The 18,826-nt window shown below is 37.4% G+C and overlaps 1 protein-coding gene across 1 annotated transcript in view; it reads right to left on the reverse strand.

Moving 5' to 3' along the window:
* Exn (Ephexin) overlaps positions 1–16,113 on the reverse strand; it is a 273,579-nt gene extending 257,466 nt beyond the window's left edge. The window contains exon 1 of the mRNA XM_067097603.1: positions 15,817–16,113. The gene's annotated coding sequence lies outside the window, so the exon portion shown is untranslated. The remainder of the gene's footprint in view (positions 1–15,816) is intronic.
* Between the last annotated feature and the right edge of the window lie 2,713 nt (positions 16,114–18,826).

Genomic DNA, 18,826 nt, shown 5'->3' on the forward strand with positions numbered 1-18,826 from the left:
TGGAACCCACCTGGAAGCGTTGTCGTTCTCATAAGCTGGAACCAAAATCCCAAAGAAGCAAAAGATACAGAAATACCACGCCGGGACAAAACGTCCTGCTGGAGGGCGATGTGAATGGATGGGCATATACCCCTGGAACTCGGAGAGCTCCTGGGGCTTCGCTGCTGCTGTCTGGAACTAACCTGGAAGTGCTGTCGTTCTCATTACCAGCCAGCATCTGCTCTCGCTCTCATCTCGGCCGGGAGATCATCTCCTCCACTCGAGGGAACAACCTTCCTGAAAGCCTCGGCGGAGTCAACGCACGGACTTTGGGGCAGGAAGGTGTAATGGTTGGTTGGCTGGCCGGGATAGACGAGACCCTCTGGGACTCGACGGAGAGAGAGGTTGGGTGGCTGTTTGCATGGAGTGCTCGTTTGAGCATCTCGAAATATATTATTTTGTCTGGAGGTAGAGGGCATTAGGACGCAGGGGGGAGGGGGATCTGGTGTCCTCAACTAGCCCAGGCCTGGATAAAAAAGGAAAAAAGAATGGAGAGGAACGAAGAGAAGGGGTTAAATTCTAATGAAGGGATAAATACGAGTTGGAATGTTTACTAATAACTCTGTAACCCTAATGATGTGATTAATTATAACAAAACAAGAGAAATGTGAAACGAACAAAGAAAGCACAAATAACAGTACCAATCACAAATCAAAACGAATCTAAGAGAATTCAACGTCAAAACAAACACAAACACAAACAGAGAAGAGAGGACCAAAGGGACGAACCATAGCGATAACAAACACAAACTCCAACAAACAGAACCCAAGAACCACAAAAACAAAACAAAAAACACCCGAACACAAACGCACGAACACACCCACACTCGAACCAACAGAAAATAACAAAAGCGAGGGAGTGAGTCCAACCAGATAGACGTAGAAAGTGAAAATTCAAGACCGCGCGAGTCGCTGCACTCACAAGAAGAAGAAGAAGAAGAAGAAGAAGAAGAAGAAGAAGAAGAAGAAGAAGAAGAAGAAGAAGCAAATAAAAAAGCGGTGAGAGAAGACAAGCAACAACTACCCAAAGATCATCACTACTACTAATACTACTACTAGTACCGTCCAATGGGCATTAACCTACCACGGGGCCTGCCTCTTGGCCTGCACTGAACTCTCATATTTTTTTTGAAGGGTAGCAAACGGACACACGCAGGATACGGCGGGGGATATCCCCCCCCTCCCCAACAACCTCACAGAGCAGGATACTCCACGCAAACACGCTGGCTACAGCCTAGGATACTCCAAGGGATACTCTACGGTCTTTGCAAGAACAGGATATATTATCGTAGGATACTTGACGCTTTTTATAGAGCAGGATTGGGGCATAGGATATGATACTTTGCGGAGTGATACAGTATAGAATACTTATAATTTTCCTGGCAAGGATCCTTCACACAAGCACACTCAAATGTACAGCGCAGGATGCTACTAGATGTAAAGCGCAGGATATTTTACACGAACGCTCGCAGGATACCGACGACTTTATGGCTATAAAGCAGGTTATCCCTTTAGGATATTCCATACTTCAATGAACAAAATATGACACGCAAACACAGGTAGGTTACTCAAGGCTTTTCTTTCTATTATGCACAGGATACTCTGCGCTCTCACTACAGGATACTACTATCTATGAAAGGATACCCCAAACTTCATAACGTAATACGGTGCAGGCCCTATTGCACAGGATACCCTTCCAGGTCAAAGGTCAGCTTTGCGGAAGTTGGAAATATAATTTTTCCTGGGTTAATTTGTCAAATGGCCCTCTTTATCTTTGAAAATAATTCATTTAATTCTGGCTGAGTACAACCGAAGACAAAAAATACACCCAATTCTCTCTCTCTCTCTCTCTCTCTCTCTCTCTCTCTCTCTCTCTCTCTCTCTCTCTCTCTCTCTCTTCCTTCCTCCAGAGCCTTTTAGTTATTAAATTTGCGGTTTTGCACAGGTACTTGGGATGAAGTTGCTAGCCCCATGCACAGGTACATAACACACCATCCCTACTAATCTAGTGCGCCTCTGTTAGACCTAAGCAATGAAAGATGTACCTGGTTACTAGTCGACCGATGTGGGTTGCATCTAGGGTGGAGAGAGCAAAAGAGAGATGGTGAAAAATACTAGATATGAGTGCTTGTTACTCCGCCAAAAGTGCATACCTCTCTTTACGCTTCTGCTCTGGGAGCAAGAGCCCGTGCTGGCATTGTGCTGACTTACTCTTCAACAACAAGTATACCTCCCTCTCTCTCAAAGGAATACCTTAAAGAATCTCTCTCTCTCTCTCTCTCTCTCTCTCTCTCTCTCTCTCTCTCTCTCTCTCTCTAATCCCTAAAGGAATACTTTAAAGAATCTCTCTTTCTCTCTCTCTCTTTACATCCCCAAGCAATTAATTCTTTAAAGAATCTCTCTCTCTCTCTCTCTCTCTCTCTACATCCCCAAAGGAATTTTTTAAAGAAACTCTCTCTCTCTCATAAACAGTACGCGATTAACCAAGTGCATGATTTACATGTAAACACTGGCCATTTGCATTGCAAACAGCACTCCTCTCTCTCTCTCTCTCTCTTTCCCTCCTGCCACCAGACAGAAGAGAGAGAGAGAGAGAGAGAGAGAGAGAGAGAGAGAGAGAGAGAGAGAGAGAGAGAGAAGGACTGGGGCTGCCAAAATGGGAAACCAGCCAAGAGTGGCCCGAGTGCCAAACAACAAAAACAAGAGGAAGAACAACATCACCTTCCAGCAAGGTCTTCTTCATCCTCTCTCTCTCTCTCTCTCTCTCTCTCTCTCTCTCTCTCTCTCTCTCTCTCTCTCTCTCTCTCTTCGTGTGGGCACGCATACCTATAGATTATTATTATTATTATTATTATTATTATTATTATTATTATTATTATTATTATTATTATTATTATTATTATTCTCAGGTAAGCGACTTTTTACCTGTAATTGACTTTCACGAGTACAGTCAATTTTACTTACATGGGCCACATAGTAGTTAAGGAGCTCGAACTACCACCGAGAGCGCCGGGTTCGATTACCAGGCGAGGACGGAGTGCTACAGGCACGTAGATCAAATTGGTTGACCGATAATAGACCTTACTGAGTAACCTGTAACAGATCTAACTGGCTGACCAGTAATAGACATGACTGGCTGACCGGTATTAGACCTAATTGGTTGACCACTAACAGACCTAATCAGCTGACCGGTCATAGGCCTAATTGGTTGACCAGTAATAGACATAACTGGTTAACCGGTCATAGACCTAATTGGTTGACCACTAACAGACCTAATCAGCTGACCGGTCATAGACCTAATTAGTTGACCAGTAATAGACCTAACTGGTTAACCGGTCATAGACCTAATTGGTTGACCAGCAATAGACCTAACTGGTTGACAGGTCATAGACCTAATTGGTTGACCAGTAATAGACCTAACTGGTTGACTGGTAATAGACCTGATTGGTTAACCTGTAATAGACCTAACTGGCTGACCGGTAATAGACATAATTGGCTGACCAGTAATAGGCATAACTGGCCAGCCTGTAACAAACCTATTTAGCTGACCAGTAATGGACATAATTGGCTGATCTGTAATAGACCAAATTGGCTGACCAGTAAGAGACCTAATTGGTTGACTGGTAATAGACCCAACTGGTTGACCAATAAAACATAAGTGGTTGACCTGTAATAGACCTAATTGGCTGACTGGTAACAGACCTAACTGGCTGACCAGTAATAGGCATAATTGGTTGACCAGTAAGAGACCTAACTGGTTGACTGGTAACAGACCTATTTGGTTTACCAGTAAGACATAACTGACTGACCAGTAATAGACCTAACTGGCTAACCGGTAACAGATATAACTGGTTGACCTGTAACAGACCAAATCGGCTGACTAGTCATAGACCGAATTGCTTGACTGGTAAAAGACCTAATTGATTAACCTGTACAGACCTAATTGGCTGACCAGTAATAGACATATTTGGTTGGCTGGCAATAACCCTAACTGGCTGACCAATAACAGGCCTAACAGGCTGACCAGTAATAGCCCTAACTGGTTGACTAGCAATTCATCGTCTGCATTGGGCCTACGCCAGGGGGGAGATGGGTATGGGGCTAGGAACCTCATCCCACCAGAAATGTTCATAAGTTCGTAAGCACAATAATAGGACACAATGCGACCCGAGAAAAAACAAGTGAAAAATGCGATGAAGTTTCTTCGGCGCAATCGAGTTCTCTGTGCATCGTATAATCAAGGGCACCGCAAATAGATCTATCTTTCGGTGGTCTCGGTATAATGCTGCACGAGCCGCGACTCATGAAACTTTAACTACGGCCCGGTGGTGGCTTATCCTATATCGTTGCCAGAAGCAAAATTATGGCTAACTTTAAACATAAATAAAATAAAAACTACCGAGGTTAGAGGGCTGCAATTTGGTGTGTTTGATGATCGGAGGGTGGATGATCAACATCCCAATTTGCAGCCCTGTGGCCTCAGCAGTTTTTAAGATCTGAGGGCGGACAGAAAAAGTGCGGACAGAATAAAGTGCAGGCAGACAGACAAAGCCGGTGCAATAGTTTCCTATTCAGAAATAAGGAGGCACCGAAGCGGAAAAAGAATCCAAGAGCTTAGGCACAGGAAAGATAGTTTTGTTGGAGCTCACTATTTACAGTGCATTTAGATCTCCCTTTATCCCCTGCGCCTATATAGTAGCTAAGTCGTTTCCTCACTGAAGGGTGGCTTCAGGGATAACATGATGGCTGTCACCATCCTATTCAGAGTTGTTCCACTTCTTTTAACAGCGATATTTATCCTCACTCCAATATATAATTATATATATATACATATATAAATCATACTATATACATATATACATTTATAAATGTTATATATACATATGTATAAACCTAATTGCTCTCTAAAATAATAATAATAATATTAATAAAAATTATTATTATTATATTATTATCAATCTGATGAAACATTACTAGAGGAAAACTGTTTAAAATCTTTATTGACCAATGAGATTCACTGTCCTGAAAAAGGACAAATACAAACAGAGAGAGAGAGAGAGAGAGAGAGAGAGAGAGAGAGAGAGAGAGAGAGAGAGAGAGAGAGAGAGAGAAGGTCGAGGTACCCGGATCTAAAACTGGCAAAAAGCTTTTTTTTATTTTTTTTATTTTTCTTCGTTGCCAGTTGTCCTATGCTCCCTCTCTCCCCCCTCCTTCCCCCTTCCACCCTTTTTTACGTTTTTTTTTTTTACCTTTTTTCTTATTTTTATCTTGTCGTCTTCCTTAGCTTCCAGAACTGGAGCTCTTCTCTCTCTCCCTCTCTCTCTTTCTCTCTCTCTCTCTCTCTCTCTCTCTCTCTCTCTCTCTCTCTCTCTCGGCCACAGACGCCGACAGGACAATGATCTTTGGGCTATAAAAAATTATAACGATGGCCTTTTTTTTTTTAGTCGATTATTTTTCAATTAAATTTTCTTTGTGTGCTTATCCTCTTCCAGTATGTCAATACCTCTCTCTCTCTCTCTCTCTCTCTCTCTCTCTCTCTCTCTCTCTCTCTCTATATATATATATATATATATATATATATATATATATATATATATATATATATATATATATATATAATATTTATATATACATATACAGTATATATACATATATATGTATTCTATATATATTATATATATATTTATATGTTTATACATATATATATACATATACACATACATACATGCATACATACATACATACATATATATATATATATATATATATATATATATATATTTATATATAAATATATATAAAATATACTGTGTATATATATATATATATATATATATATATATATATATATATATATATATATATATATATATGAGTCAGAGAGAAAGAGAGAGAGAGAGAGAGAGACAGTACATAGGTATGCCTCTGGCCTTTACATTTTCCGGTGCCTTGACCTATTGCATTATTAGTAGGCCTACATCTTAAGTTAACATTAGTATTTCTTAACACTGCCGGTGGTAGGCTGTGTTCGACCGGTCCTGTCTGCTTGTTCGTGCGTATCTTTCTGTCTGTTCACACGACCTTTAAAAATAATATTGACAGAGAGAGAGAGAGAGAGAGAGAGAGAGAGAGAGAGAAAGAGAGAGAGAGTTAATAAAGCTCACAGTCAACTCAAGATAACCACAAAGATTCGATGAATTCATAATCATATATATATATAGATATATATATATATATATATATATATATATATATATATATATATATATATATATATATATATATATATATATATATATATATATATATCTATCTATCTGTCTTATGGTGGGACTTCCTACAACTTGACAGGAGAATTTGTTGACAAACAAACATCTAAACATGGAGAGAAACACGAGGCACACCTGGATGAAGACAGACCCTACCTGGGATTGTAATTATACCTCGAATCTACATAAATTCTTTGAAGGAAGACCAGTGAGGGAAGCCAGGTAGTTAGTTAGTTAGATCTCTCTCTCTCTCTCTCTCGTCTCAACAGTTTTAGCATATCCCAGAACTACAGAAATCAAATTAAGTTCATTTATCTCTTTCTCTCTCTCTCGCTTCAGTAGTTGTATTATATATCAATCTCTCTTCCATATCCCAGTGGTTTCCGACATTTCTCTCTCTCTCTCTCTCTCTCTCTCTCTCTCTCTCTCTCTCTCTCTCTCTCTCTCTCTCTCGTCTCAACAATTTTAGAATATACCAGAACTACAGAAATCAAATTAAGTTACTCTCTCTCTCTCTCGCTTCAGTAGTTGTATTACACATATCAATCTCTCTTCCATATCCCAGTGGTTTCGGACATTCTCTCTTTTTCTCTCTCTTACACACACACACACACACACACACACACACACACACACACACGGCCGTTTTGGTAATTGAGAGTACTATGAGAAACTCTAAATACCCCTTGTCTCTTAATGGTAGCAGCTGTAGTAAATCTCTCTCTCTCTCTCCTCTCTCTCTCTCTCTCTCTCTCTCTTCTCTCTCTCTCTCTCTCTCTGACGAGAATGACAAGAGCGGTAGCGTTGGTGGTAAGTCAAGTACGGTCGGAACTTTTGGAATACATTAAAACAAGGTCATGAAAAGGTGAACCAGGAGACATTTGGTCTTTTTTTTTTTTGCAGTTGACCACTACAGCCACACAACTACTAGTACGAGAGAGAGAGAGAGAGAGAGAGAGAGAGAGAGAGAGAGAGAGAGAGAGAGAGAGAGAGAGAGAGAGAGAGAGAGAGAGAGAGAGAGAGCTAAATGAACTTAATTGATTTCTTGAGTTCTGTGATATGCTAAAACTGTTGAGAAAAGAGAGAGAGAGAGAGAGAGAGAGAGAGAGAGAGAGAGAGAGAGAGAGAGAGAGAGAGAGAGAGAGAGAGAGAGAGCTAAATGAACTTAATTGATTTCTTGAGTTCTGTGATATGCTAAAACTGTTGAGAGAGAGAGAGAGAGAGAGAGAGAGAGAGAGAGAGAGAGAGAGAGAGAGAGAGAGAGAGAGAGAGAGAGAGGCCAAAAATGTGTATTGATGCTGATGACTTTTGTAGATGCTGGAACCATCAAGACGACAATAAAGAAGTTTGTACAATTACTTGTTTTTGTTATAATCTAAATAAGAAACAAGAGTAACGGAAGAGGAGCCAAGATTTCCACACAAAAATAAATAAAAAAATGATGAGAAGAAAAAAAGAAGTAGAAAGAACTGGCAGTGCCTTGAGATTTCATAACCTCCATCTTACGTCGAAGCTTTGCAACATACCTCTTGTTAATTAATGACATCTGCAACATACCTCGGCTGCCTAGAGAAAGCAATAATGGGTCACAACTAGGTCAGCATAAGTACTGCAATAAGTTCCAAGAAAAATCACAGATCATAAAAATTAAGGGTAAGAAAATCCACCAGAAATTCCCTTTTTCAAACATTCTTTGTCATGAGCACCTAGCACAGAAACAATCCCCCTCCCCCCATCACAAAAGCCCCACCTCCATGAAGAAGAAGAAGAAGAAGAAGAAGAAGAAGACACCAGGATTCTAGAAATACCTGTCTCAGTGCCAGCATCAGAAAAGGAGGCACGAAAGTCCCTGCAAATACCCATCACAAGACCATCCTCAGGAGATGGGGAATACCTTCCAAATGCCCATCTCAAAACCAGTTCTTGAAAAGGAGGCACGAATACCCATCACATGACCAATATTATAGAAGACTTGCAACCCAGAAGTCCCTCTAAATACCATCTCAAATCTAGCATCAGAAGAGAACGAAGCACCAAGACTCTCCAAATACCCATCTCAAAACTAGCATCAGAAAAGAACGAAGCACCAAGACCCTCCAAATACCCATCTCAAAACTAGCATCAGAAAAGAACGAAGCACCAAGACCCTCCAAATACCCATCTCAAAACTAGCATCAGAAAAGAACGAAGCACCAAGACCCTCCAAATACCCATCTCAAAGCCATGCACCTGAGATGGGCATCCCAACCAAAATTATTCAACCTATGTCCTTGCTGGAAGACATTTGGCAGTGTAATGCCAATGCCCTGACCGGGAGACTTTATCTGCGCGTCTCCAAAGACGGAGTACAAATGCATTATTATTATTATTATTATTATTATTATTATTATTATTATTATTATTATTATTAAAAAACCTAAATGGCCATTAACTTTCAAAACAGTTTCTTGCAAGCTACAAAGCCCACGCTAGACGGATACAAAAATATAAGGGGAAAAAGGAATTTCAGACCATAACAAATCAGTAATAAAACAGCCATTTTTTTCTTCAAATGAAACGATAAATTTCCTACCAAATAAATTTCCAATTTGTAGTAAGGATTAAGCCTGGATTGAGGATTATAGGATTAAGGATTAGCCTATAGCCACTAGTTATGTATCCCAAGTTCAACAGGCATTCTGTAAAGACTGCTAAGGATAACACGCGTAAAACTCATATATATGTATATGTGTATATGTGTGTGTGTATATATATATATATATATATATATATATATATATATATATATATATATATATATATATATATATATATATATGACTGTGAAATATTTCTGTTAAAATAGAATTCCATCAAATATAATGATCTTCTGGTATAAATACTGCCTTTCTGTAACTTTTTCCCATTCACTATTTGCCTGAGAAGAGAGACAGTTTGGTCTCTGAAATATAGCCTTATTTTCCACATTTTAGCGTATCTATGGGCTCCTTATATTTGATATATATATATATATATATATATATATATATATATATATATATATATATACATATATATATATATATATATACATATATATATATATATATATATATATATATATATAGATAGATAGATAGATAGATAGATAGACAGATAGATAGATGTTTTACTCAGGTTCGAGGCAAGTTATGGTCTGGTCACATCCGGGAGTCAGCTGAGTGACTGACCTAAAATTCCTTTTGCAATAAATTTTTTTTTTTTTACAGTAAACTTACAAGACATTTTACACAAGGGATCGATACGAGTAGTAATGGGTCACAATGAATCCCGCTAACCACAAGACAACCTAACCTAACCTAACCGCCTGACCTCGCCTAAGTGCATCTTACCTGTCCTTAAGGCTTCCACATCCTAACCTAACCTTAGTTAGGACTCGAGCGAAAGGAAACACTGCAACCTGACTTTGCATTTTAATGCATTTTTATCTATGCATTTATTTTTTCTTTTTAGATCTCCTCTTTCTGCATCTTCGTTTACCTTCTCTTATTACCTAATGAGCACCTTAATATTCTTTGGAAGCTTGAATTTCAAGTCGGTGGCCCCTTTGGTGGGCTTGTTTCATATGAATAGGGATCATCTTCTGAATAATAATAATAATAATAATAATAATAATAATAATAATAATAATAATAATAATAATAATAATAATAATAATAATAACGATATCAAATAATAATAATAATAATAACGATATTAAATATAATAATAATAATAATAATAATAATAATAATAATAATAATAATAATAACGATATCAAATAATAATAATAATAATCGTCTTAATAATAATTAGCCTATAATAATAACAGCAAAGAGCTGCAGAATTTCCCAAAATAAACCTATACCAATTTGAAGAATGGAGACCACGTATTCTGCGACGCCACACAGGCACGCGCATGCGCGGGGCAAACGTGACTGTCCCTGCACACATAATGTGACCTCTGACCTTTCTCCGCTGACCTCATCGGGGTGATGTTCCTCCCGGAAGTGGAAAGATAAGGAATCAGTGAGATAACTATAATTCCTTTTCTGAAGGTTTACGGATTACGTGAGAGAGAGAGAGAGAGAGAGAGAGAGAGAGAGAGAGAGAGAGAGAGAGAGAGAGAGAGAGAGAGAGAGTGTGTGTGTACATTTACAGAAAATTCCATTTTGCCTCTGGGGACCTTAGTAGTGAAATATGTCCCTGATGCTGCCTTGAGTGTAGAGGGTGGCAAAAGAGTTTGCATATCTATATAAATATATATATATATATATATATATATATATATATATATATATATATATATATATATATATATTCATGTATATATTCATATATCTATATGGTTATATATAAGTATATAATAAGTATATATATATATATATATTTATATATATAATATATCTATATATATATTATATATATATATATATAAAACCAGAAGGCGCAGAAAAAGACAGCATGAAACATAATTCACTTTATTTTTACTGCAACGTTTCGAGACCAGTGTCTCATCATCCAGGCTAAAATGAACGATAAAAACTGGTAAACAACACAACATAACAAATTTTTTGCTGACACGCAAAACATTGAATAAATATATATTATATATAATATATATATTTATATATATATATTATATATATATAATATATATATATATATATATATATATATATATATATATATATATATATATATATACACACTATAGGGTTAGCTTAACCCATACATCAGATAACGTCAGATACGACACTGAATTTATTCCCAAGACAGGAGACATATTTCTAATACTCTACACACCATACACGTTAAGGAGCGCTCTCCAACAGTACGTTGGCCCTCTCACACATACTACATCACTATTGCAGCTTTTTTTATGTTACTACTAGGAAGGAATGGAAGAGAATATAGAATTTAGGCCAGAGGCCAAGCACTGGGACCTACCAGGTCATTCAGCGCTGAAAGAGAAATAGACAGTAAGGTGGTTTGAAAGGTGTAACAGGAGGAAAACCTCGCAATTGCACTATGAAGCAATTGCTAGGAGAGGGTAGAAAGTCTGATGGGAGAAAGAATATGAACGGAGGTACAGTAAATGAACGAAAGAGGTTGCAGCTAGGGGCCGAAGGGACGCTGCAAAGAACCTTAAGTAATGCCTACAGTGCACCACGTGGGGTGCATTGACGGCACTACCCCCCTACGGGGTACTACTGGGAAGGGACAGAATGCAGAAACGCCAGAAAACAGTCGCTACCACATTCACACCCTAATGACCGGATCAGGGATGAAAAACTTTTGCAAATACTAATTATAATCATAAGGTCATCACAACTGACCAATAACAACAGTGAAAACAATAATCGTGATAATAATCTCAAGAGATTATGTTGACTATCATCTCTCCTTGCCTATTATCTGTTCATTTCTGCTTATCGGCCTATTTCCCTATCCACCCATCCATCTATTTCGGTCAGAGATCTCAAGGTTATATGTATGTACTTATTTATATATATAATATATACATATATATTATATATTTATATAAACATATTTTACCCATTAATATCGAAGTCACTTTACCTTGGGAACAGCTTAACCCAAAGGGACTCGGTATTTTATGGAAATAAAACTGGTTTTTGGCTGCTTCTCTCTTTTGTTATGAACCTGGAGTAGCCTCGTGTATAACAATCCTGGAGCCCCCTCTAAGTAAGGATATATATATATATATATATATATATATATATATATATATATATATATATATATATATATATATATATATAGGTGTACACACACATATATATTAGAGAGAGAGAGAGAGAGAGAGAGAGAGAGAGAGAGAGAGAGAGAGAGAGAGAGAGAGAGAGAGAGACTCAACAATAACAATGCAACAGGCCTTGACGACATAAAAATTAAAACATCAACCAACGGCTGTGTGTGTGTGTGTGTGTGTGTGTGTGTGTGTGTGTGTGTGTGTGTGTGTGTGTGTGTGTGTGTGTGTGATTGTTCTGAAAGTCAAAACGGTAACTGAAAGGTGCAACCATTTAACAGATCACGAAAAACACTTTGTCAAAGAAACGACCAGATCAATCACCTTTGATCTAATAGACTCCGGAGCGGCGTCTTCTAACAATTCCTAGAGTACCTAGCAATGTTCTCAGCACCCTGGGACGTAGATGGGACCTACGAGGTCATTCAGTGCTGAAACGGACATTGACAGTTAAAAGGTTTGATAGGTGTAACAGGAGGAAAATCTCGCGGTTACACTGAAACAACCGTTAGGAGAGGGTGGAAATTAAGACGGAAAACAAAGAATATGAGCGGAGGTAGAGTAAAAGGAACGAATGGGGATACAGCTAGGGGCCGGAGGGACACTTTAAAGAACCTTAGGGAATGCCTACGGCGCACCGCACGAGGTGCACTGGCGGCACTACCCCGGATACGGGTATGGCGCCAGTACCGTACTGTATAGTAGGCTGGCGCCAACGGTACCTGTAAAGAACAGGAGAGGTAGCAGTAGGCAGTGTGGGGGATCTGTTACTGAAGTTGGTTTAATTGCAATGAGCCTCTGTTGACCAAGTAAGGGTTTTTGTACCGGACAGTTTGTTGAGAGGTTGGTCGTGGCCAGGTGGGCGAAAGGGTGTGGGGGTGGAAACTACGAAGTTAAGAAGTGGAATGTTAACATAATTCATAATTGGAAGCATATATATATATATATATATATATATATATATATATATATATATATATATATATAATATATATATATATGTATATATATATATATATATATATATATATATATATATATATATATATATATATGTTTATATTAAAAATTTTCCGTATATATATATCAGAGATGAATAATAAGTATAAAACCAGAACTATATATATATATATATATATATATATATATATATATATATATATATATATATATATATGTGTGTGTGTGTGTGTGTGTGTGTACAGGTATATATATATAATATATACAGTATATACTGTATATATTTATTTATATTAAATATGTTCCGTAGATACCAGAGACGAATAATAATTATAAAACCAGAACTTGAATGATCAACACCTTTCACACTGATTGCCATATCGCAAACAGTGTGAAGCACAATTAAAGTTCGTTATAAAATCTATACACTAATTAATTTTCATTATAGAAATGCTTAAATAAATGCAATCAATAACGTCATAAATTAGCAGCAGATCTCAAAAGTACAAGGTGCACATTGTCTAAAGTCAAATACAATGAAAATGGAACCACGGAAATGCTTCATGAAAAAAAAAAGAAAAAAAGACGAGTTTGTGCAACCCAAACCACAAGAACTCGACCTTTCAGGTAAACCCTCCAATCGCAATAATAGAATAGAACAGAATATACAATTTAGGCCGAAGCCCAAGCGCTGGGACCCGTGAGGTTATTCAGCGCTGAAAGGAACATTTAGAGTAAAAAGTTACAAATGCGTAACGGGAGGAAAACCTCAAAGCAGTTGCACTATGAAACAATTGTTAGAAGAGGGTGCAAAGTCAGATGAAAGACAGAGAATATCAACGGAGGGACAATAAAAGGAATGAAAGAGGTTGAAGCTAGGAGCCGAAGAGACGCTGCAAAGAACCTTAAGTAAAGCCTACAGTGCACGGCGTGAGGGGGACTGACGGCGCTAACCCCCTACGGGAGAATGCAAAATGAGGAGTTACGTAAAAGAGATGTCTAAAAGGCTAGCGTAAGTGACATGATGAATCAGTGTTTTGAGATGGTTTGGTCACGTGGAGAGAATGGAGGACGATAAGGTGGTAAAAAAGTGTAAACTACTGGAAGAAAGGACGATAGGAATTCGAACAAGTGCTAAATTGATTGAGCCAAAGATGTATTGGAAAGGAAGCGTGAGAGTGCATAGCCCAATGTGTGTGTGTGTGTGTGTGTGTACGGGGCTCGACGCACATGTGATGAGCCTTTCTATGTAATATATAAAGCGGCAAATCTAATGTATACTTTTTATTCACCTCATACAAAGCGCTATGCAAGCTCTAAAACACAGAATGAGATAAATATGCACAAATATAAATAGTAAATTCCATAAAAAACCACTATTGTGTATACAAACAATAGTAAGACGCTCCAGTTCTAAAAGAGTTGCACATGATTCACACAGTTAATCCGTTATCCCTTTACACTGATCATTTAATAAAAAAAAACATGATCTAAATTACAGGCTCTCATAATTTCAGGGATCCCTTATCTGATGTGATGTACTGATTACAGTGTATATATAATCATATAATACACTGTATATATTATATATATATCCCCAGTACAATGCAACAAAGGCTTGCCATTAATCAAAGAAAAGAAGGCTCTAAACCAAAATGCCAAAAGAGCAAGACAAGATAAACAGGAAGCAAATAATTGTAAAGGTCCCCACACCAGGTAAATAGATGCTCTGACGTCGCGGAGTTGCGCAGGGTTTAAATTTGTGCTCCCAGTGATTGTCATTATTGTCTTTTTACTCAATTTTAATTTTTTTCTTTTGCTTTTTTTATTTGGACTGATTTCCTTTTGGTATTATTATTATTATTATTATTATTATTATTGTTGTTGTTGTAAGAGCCAATGTTACTGTTGTTCTTGCTAATATTGTTTTAATTATTAATACTACTTTTATTTGGCGCTAATAACAATAATAATAATATTATTATTATTATTTTCTTTTAACATTAACATTACAATTATTAATGAAAATGAGCAAACGTTCCTATGCAACAAGCCTAAGGGACCATTTTTACCGAATCGGTAAACAACAAATTTACATAAACAAACCAACAAAAATATTAGTACACAAGTCCTCGGAGACAGCAAACCTCCACCAAGGCAAGGAGGGATAAGCAACCCACATCCCCAAAAGGTCCCTTCTCCTCTAAACGTTACATTCCTCGTTCTCTCTCTCTCCCTCTCTCTCTCCCAGAATCTAATCACATGTTAGTGGCGAGGCCAACCTCTCTATGTTGGTGAGATCTTACGCACAGAGAGAGAGAGAGAGAGAGAGAGAGAGAGAGAGAGAGAGAGAGAGAGAATTACGTGTGATCGCATTTCTGTTTAACATATCTGGGTATACGCATTTTAAAAGAAATATTTCATTACCAAATACAGTTGGTATATATATATATATATATATATATATATATATATATATATATATACACATATATACACATATATATACATATATATTACACATATATATAGGTGCATATAAATATGTAAAATTATATATATATATATATATATATATATATATATATATATATATATATATATATATATATATATATATATATATCGTTCCTATATATATATATATATATATATATATATATATATATATATATATATATATATAATATATCGTTCAACAAAAATACCCACTTTAATATAAATTTATATATGCACACAACAGTAATGTTAAACTTACCTTGTAATCACGTTCAATTTAAGAAGTAATATTTTACGATGCCAAAGTATAATGATCCAAATATCGCGTCACTTCCAATCCTTTTGGGTAAACAAAACACTCCACATAAAAGCAATTACGATAATAAATAGATATCTAACTATTTTTTAAAAATACTTGTGTATAAATCCAAGTCGAGAGTTCGTACGTATACGGAACACGAACAAGCACTTCGGCCGTAACAAGTCCTCACACTTCGGCCTCACAGTAAACACTGATTGAAGTCGGTCCAGGCGCTATCGATAGCGCTGGCGCGCTGCTGAGGGTTGTGCACTGAGCTAGTCCCACAAAATCCGAGATGCCGAATGCCGCCGTCGTTTGCAATTCATACCATTTTTTATTGCATTCTTTTGCATTTTTACTCCTCCGCTGTTATACAACGAATTGGTTAGCGACTCAAACAGCTAAGCTTTTTTTTCATCTCTGAAAAAGCGCCGCAGCTAGAGACTTTCTGTTTCGTTTTGTTTACCCTGACCTTGCATGCTAACCTGTTCGGTCTAATCTCCTCTCTTCCTTATTGTTTATGCGGTTAATGTTTTCTCTCGGTGATTTTCTCATAATTACGCGTGATTATTATTTCATTAAACAGTGACAGTTAGTTACATTAATTTGAGAATGGCACTAACACGACGGGTATTTGAAACAACTTGTCCAGCCAACTTCTAACAGCCATTTTAAAATCATTGTACTGTTTGAGTGGTTCTTTAATAGCCTTGTCTTATCCACCCTCACGTATCAACAACATTCAGACTCTTAGCAGTATGTAGAAAGAGAGAGAGAGAGAGAGAGAGAGAGAGAGAGAGAGAGAGAGAGAGAGAGAGAGAGAGAGAGAGAGAGAGACATAAGTTCCCACAGGCAACTCTTACCACACAACACAAGTGAACGACCACTGCTAGTGTTGCCATACGAACAGATTTATCATATTTTCCTAATTTGCGCTTAATGTTTTCGTAATTCTGTATGATAACGCAATTTCTATAACGTACGCTTTAATTTCAAGCGTTTCGCAGAAAATATTGCGACATTGATCGACGGAAAGAGAAGGAATTTGAAAAATACCCTACAAGTGGCATCAGGCCCTAAGACGCACCCAAAATTCCTGAGGCCATGACACTTACATCTCCTGGCGTTCAAAATTCATTCATAATTTCGCCTTCTAGCAACAAATATCTACTTTTCGGTAACCCTCAGTGCGATGGCGTGACAGGTAGTGATCGCCTGTATATGTGAAATAAGAATAAACTTTGTTCATCTTAAGAGCATGCGAGCATTTTCTCTCGCGATGCGCTCTCGATAATGTTGAGAGAGAAAAAAAAAAACGGCTACTTTCAAAATATCATCGGAAATTGTCTAATAGACGTCAAACTCTGGAGTGATGTTAACACGCGATCACCCACTACGTTAAAGAGAATGCAATAATCACCTGTGTATAAATAATTCACTGTAATATAGAGGAAAATACAGTGTCATTAGGGCTTGTAATCTCCATGTTCAAGAATAGTACTAATTGCACACATGGAACTCCGTGTAAACATTTATCACGTAACGAGACAGGCAACTCGTTCCCTGCCACTAGGCCTTTGAGTAAAAGAAGGAAGTGAGAGGTCCTCCTCTGAATAAAATAACATTAAGACTCCGTGGGTAGAGTAGATGATATCTGAATGGGCACGTCTTTCAGTCAATGACCATTGGACAGTTATTGTAATTGACATTAACAGCCAAGCTGCAATGTTAAAAGCTCAGTATCCTCTAAAGAGAGAGGGAGAAGCCAAGTGGAGGGAAAAGGAATACAGAAGTAAAGACGGGGCTGTATAAGAGGAATAACAAAAATTCACGAATATGATGCAGCAAATAAACTACGAAATGACATGTACGTGAGCCTGCTCAACAATATCTTAACTGAAACTGAATTTTGAGCCTCGGAAATTCCTACAATTCAATAACATTATCAGGGAAACAGTTCCATGATTTGGTCATAGTTGAAGCAAAACTTCCAGGAAACAGTGGTGCTGAACCTATTAGATGGGAACATAGTACTAAATATGTACTATGTGGTGGTTGGTAAAAGTTGGGAAAATCTGAATGCAGAGGATAATCAGATTTATGAAAAAATTTTAAGAGCATGCGCTATGCTTGGATGGCTTCGTCATAGATTAATACCGACATCTAGAATAGGAAACTTAATTGAACATAGGTTTTGTCCAAAAAATTTAAGATAGAAGTTTGTTGCTGGAAACCAGAAAAATAAAATGGACACGTTGATCCTAAAAGACCACTAGTGCAACATTTCTTAGTACATACGAAGAAGAGACAGATCGGACATGCTTCTCAAAATTGAAGTTTAATCTAGAATTTTACTTAGAATTCTATATTAATCGCGTGCTATAGAAGAAACATTGCCAATGAAACGAAATAGGTTTGGCTGGGCCGTCGTCTAGTGTCCTAGACCTATGAATTTTGCTACTGGAGCAAGCCCACAAGTCCTAGACTTACTTAAAATAATACTTTGCTTTTTGTTAGGGCTTGCCTTCATGTACTATTACTAGCTAAATCTCTGTTAAGAGATTCAGCAGCCACAGGTTTATACTCAGGAGATAAGTTCGATGCAAATAAAGAAGGATCATTAGCAAAACCAGTAAACGTCTTTAAGGCAAACCACATAATGCAATTACTCTTTGCAATCTACTTGCTAAGAATTCGGTAATGACTCAAGACATGCTGCTCCAAATCTCATCAGTCTAGGTTTGGATGTATCTATGACACTGGAAACTGTAAGATGCACATCACAAGTACTTCAACCCTTGCGAAAAGCAAACTAAACTAGGGAGGATACGATTACTTTGAGCTTTTTCAATCAGGCATAATGCCACCTTTGGATATTAGGGGAGTTATAGAAACATAGATAATCTGCAGGGCTAGAGCTACCCCAAACATTACTTGATGGAGTTACATTACAAATTCTCCAACTAGT

The sequence above is a fragment of the Macrobrachium rosenbergii genome, chromosome 54 (genome assembly GCF_040412425.1).
Source record: "Macrobrachium rosenbergii isolate ZJJX-2024 chromosome 54, ASM4041242v1, whole genome shotgun sequence".
NCBI classification, from domain to species: Eukaryota; Metazoa; Arthropoda; class Malacostraca; order Decapoda; family Palaemonidae; genus Macrobrachium; species Macrobrachium rosenbergii.